At 43.6% G+C, this 4794-nt stretch overlaps 1 long non-coding RNA gene across 2 annotated transcripts; it reads left to right on the top strand.

Annotated features, from left to right (window-relative positions):
* Positions 1-783: 783 nt before the first annotated feature.
* LOC139023610 (uncharacterized) lies at positions 784-4365 on the top strand. Of its 2 annotated transcripts, none has more exons than XR_011474762.1 (2): positions 784-1523; positions 2240-4365. It is a non-coding gene; the product is annotated as an uncharacterized lncRNA (long non-coding RNA). The 2 variants fall into 2 exon arrangements; XR_011474761.1 differs by having other exon boundaries at positions 1902-4365.
* Positions 4366-4794: the final 429 nt, after the last annotated feature.

The raw sequence follows: 4794 nt of genomic DNA, 5'->3' as shown, positions 1-4794 counted from the left end.
AGAGGAGAGTCAAAGAGAACAACAACTTGCAATTGGTCACCTTAACCCTTTCATGCGTGAGTTCCAAATATCTCTAACATGCTGACCAGACGCGACACGTCGCGTGTGCGAGCGTCGCAAATAAATTTAGAAACCCATGTTATTCAATTATTGCACCCACACTGCTTGCGTGCGCCAACGAGGGTCTGCGACACCAAGGGCTAAAATAGATGTCTTCCTATTTCTGACGCAGATCGCGCTGCAAGTCCTGCCTCTCCCATCTCCTCATTGGTTTATAGAAGCAGGTACCCACGTGCCATCTCCCCATTGGTTATACCCACGTGGGTGATAGAAAGACGAAAACTGTTTTACCTTAATACATTGAATGTTTAGATGCGATCACCATATAATTTAAACGATGAAAAAGCCTGGAAGGAGGAGCGATGACTAGAAACGATTCGGTTGGCCGTTTTATATGTGGATTAATTGTCGGAGTAGAGATCCTTGCCATTTCAGGTAAAATAACAACTCAATGTTTATGTCCCAGGCAAATTAGCTAGCAACAGCAAGCTAGCTAAATAGGACAAATTAACGTTAGCTAGCAAGTGCAAGCTAATAAAAGCTACATTGGCATACATGTTTAATGCTTTTCGACCTGTCCACAAATTAATGTCATTGGTTCAGAGTTTGTTTTGATATTTTAACCTGCGTGTCGTGGTCGCGTTTGGTGTGGGGGGGGGAAATAAATGTATGCACGATAGCGCACGATGGCGCACGCGCGCAGCCGGTTTGGGCAAGGTGCAACGGTCGCCCCAGCGTGAGTTTTTTTATGCGCGTGATGTTAGAACGTTCTCGCCATTCCTGGATGTGATTGTTACGTAACAGTACATTTAATCCGCGCTGCCCTCAAACCAAAGCACGCAGCCTGTTTTCTTTTGTCAATTTTAAATTATTTTCTAACAACAGTTTGAAATGAGGTGTGTTCCGCCTAATTCATTCACATAAAAGTAGTCATTTTTACTTTTGCGAACCAATACGTTTTTGGGACATTTCTGACCCGGACAAAATTCCCCTCAATTGTTTGTGCAGTTCAAATCTGCAGACATTTGCTCATCTGTCGTCCTGCATACACGTGTCCATATTTTCTGTCTGTTGTCTTCATCGCAATCAAAGTTGTTTTCATTACCAATATTAACTTTGGAAATGTGTGCGTTTCTATCAAAGCAAGTGCCTTATTATGTTATAATAGTTTCTGCATGTCGTTTCTACTGTAACAATGTTTTTGTGTATATTCCTTATAACCACGGATACGCGATGTAACGTTACTCATTTCATAACATTTATGGTGTTATACTCAATGCTTAGGTAGCTAGTTACATTCTTCTATTAGCTCTGCAAAACAATGCTAATTGCGTCAGGGAAGTATTAGCATGTATTGTATTTTGAAGCTACCCTGGCCTTATGACTCCCAAGTGACACAGCGTCTGTGCTAGAGGCGTCACTACAGACACCCATCTTCAAATCCAAACTGCGTTTCTATCAAAGTAAGTGTCTTATTACGTTATAATAGTTTGTGTGTCGTGTTATACCGTTTCTACTGTAGCTCACTGTGTATGACCGCGGACACGCGAGGTAACGTTACTCACCTTTATGGTGTTATATTCAATCGTGCTTATGTAGCTAGTTACATTCTTCTATTAGCTCTGTAAAATAATGCTAAATGCGTCAGAAGTATTGGCATGTTGTATTTTGAAGCTACCCTGGAAAAATTGAAAAATCTCTTATACCACTTGGTCGTTTGCTGAGTGCATTCCACAAAGCTGTTTATCATGTCAGCCTTATCCACTGCCCCCATTTTGAGGTTATAGTCAAGCATTGTCTGGTTTGATGTTTCTCTGTCTGGTTTGTTTCTCTCCCGTCAGGTGGTCCACCTTCTCTGTGGCCGACATGGTTGCTGTATGGACAGTGGAGAGGACATGGATGTCTCGTTTGTCATGGCACTTTACTGCCAGCTGTTGACATTTCTTATTTGTATAATGGGTCATTTAGGATGGCAGTAGCGTTGTTGATGAAATGGAGTCATAGCAGCAGAACTAGAAAGCAGTCTTGGGAAAAGAGGGTGGCAAAGAAGGGAGTTGCAAACATAGGATCTCTGCTCCAGTATTCTCTTTCGGGAGTTCTTCTTTACTGTCACCAGGAATGTATACATTTCACTAATTGTGGTTGTCCCCCCCACTCCTGGCTCTCTCTTCTCCTGTAGCTCCAAGGCATAGCGATTGGTCTCTACTATGTCTCCCACCAGCTCTTCTGTCAGAAACAACTTGAAGCACTCTGCCTCAGATGGAAATGGCACTCCAGACTGGGACTCATCAATACAAACAGCAGGGCCAGGAGGGGTGAAATGGCTGGCAGCCTTCCAGCTACCACAGATCTCCTGTACTTCATCCACTATCGGTCTGCCTCCATCACCACCAGCATCTTCAAAGGGAACTGGGACTTCGTCAGTGGACAAGGGGTCCTCTGTCACTGTCAGAATCTGATTCCTAATTTTCAGACTCAGTCAGATTTTTTTTTAAATCTCCAGAATTTCCACATTTCTGAGTTGTCTCCTTTTGAAAGACATTGCTAATGCTACAGCTTAGCTCATTAGCTACATACAGTATATCACAAAAGTGAGTACACCCCTCACATTTTTGTAAATATTTGAGTATATCTTTTCATGTGACAACACTGAAGAAATGACACTTTGCTACAATGTAAAGTAGTGAGTGTACAGCTTGTATAACAGTGTAAATCTGCTGTCCCCTCAAAATAACTACGCACCCAGCCATTCATGTCTAAACCGCTGGCAACAAAAGTGAGTACACCGCTAAGTGAAAATGTCAACATTGGGCCCAAAGTGTCAATATTTTGTGTGGCCACCATCATTTTCCAGCACTGCCTTAACCCTCTTGGGCATGGGTTCACCAGAGCTTCACAGGTTGCCACTGGAGTCCTCTTCCACTCCTCCATGACGACATCACGGAGCTGGTGGATGTTAGAGACCTTGCACTCCTCCARCTTCCATTTGAGGATGCKCCACAGATYCTCAATAGGGTTTAMGTCTGGAGACATGCTTGGCCAGTCCATCACCTTWACCCTCAGCTTCTTTAGCAAGGCAGTGGTCGTCTTGGAGGTGTGTTTGGGGTCGTTATCATGTTGGAATACTGCCCTGCGGCCCAGTCTCCGAAGGGAGGGGATCATGCTCTGCTTCAGTATGTCACAGTACATGTTGGCATTCATGGTTCCCTCAATGAACTGTAGCTCCCCAGTGCCGGCAGCACTCATGCAGCCCCAGACCATGACACTCCCACCACCATGCTTGACTGTAGGCAAGACACACTTGTCTTTGTACTCCTCACCTGGTTACCGCCACACACGCTTGACACCATCTGAACCAAATAAGTTTATCTTGGTCTCATCAGACCACAGGACATGGTTCCAGTAATCCATGTCCTTAGTCTGCTTGTCTTCAGCAAACTGTTTGCGGGCTTTCTTGTGCATCATCTTTAGAAGAGGCTTCCTTCTGGGACGACAGCCATGCAGGCCAATTTGATGCAGTGTACGGCGTATGGCCTGAGCACTGACAGGCTAACCCCCCATCCCTTCAACCTCTGCAGCACTCATACGTCTATTTTCCAAAGACAACCTCTGGATATGACGCTGAGCACGTGCACTCAACTTCTTTGGTCGACCATGGCGAGGCCTGTTCTGAGTGGAACCTGTCCAGTTAAACCGCTGTATGGTCTTGYCCACCGTGCTGCAGCTCAGTTTCAGGGTCTTGGCAATCTTCTTATAGCCCAGGCCATCTTTATGTAGAGCAACAATTCTTTTTTTCAGATCCTCAGAGATTTCTTTGCCATGAGGTGCCATGTTGAACTTCCAGTGACCAGTCAGTATGAGGGAGTGTGAGAGCGATAACACCATATTTAACACACCTGCTCCCCATTCACACCTGAGACCTTGTAACACTAATGAGTCACATGACACCGGGGAGGGAAAATGGCTAATTGGGCCCAATTTGGACATTTTCACTTAGGGGTGTACTCACTTTTGTTGCCAGCGGTTTGGACATTAATGGCTGTGTGTTGAGTTATTTTGAAGGGACAGCAAATTTACACTGTTATACAAGCTGTACACTCACTACTTTACATTGTAGCAAAGTGTCATTTCTTCAGTATTGTCACATGAAAAGATATACTCAAATATTTACAAAAATGTGAGGGGTGTACTCACTTTTGTGATATACTGTACATAACAACACTGAATGGCTCAGAGTGGGAGTGAGAGGTTACGTGATTGACTGCCTGCACGCTCCATTTGTATCAATAAATCACTATCAGAAAATGTGTGGTATTATTGATATATTTACTATTTTATTCATGTTTTTCAATTACCGGTGATAAATCATGCATTCCGATTTTTGCAGAGATTGTAATGGGCACATAGTAAATGTGTAAAATAATGTTTTGAAGGTTGTACTGATTATGATGAGCTAAGCTAATTCCAGCTGTGTGTGGAGCCATCTTTGTTGACATACAATGCATTCTGGGTTTCACTTGATCGTCTGTCGGACCAAAGATGCTCTAACATCAGAAATTGGATGTGAACGATGGTAGACGACACACCCCTTGAACATGCATACTATAAACAGACCAAACTCATCTTGTCTTCTCTTATTATCTTTGGTTTCTGTGAGGAAAAAAAGCCTGGCTGCGCGCTGAAACTAGTCGGATTACTTTCGATTTCTAGAAAGTGTTTTACTTTATTTTCAAC

The sequence above is a fragment of the Salvelinus sp. IW2-2015 genome, linkage group LG4p, assembly GCF_002910315.2.
Source record: "Salvelinus sp. IW2-2015 linkage group LG4p, ASM291031v2, whole genome shotgun sequence".
NCBI classification, from domain to species: Eukaryota; Metazoa; Chordata; class Actinopteri; order Salmoniformes; family Salmonidae; genus Salvelinus; species Salvelinus sp. IW2-2015.
The sequence above is the reverse complement of the archived record's forward strand: the minus strand, read 5'-3'. Positions and strand labels throughout refer to the sequence as shown.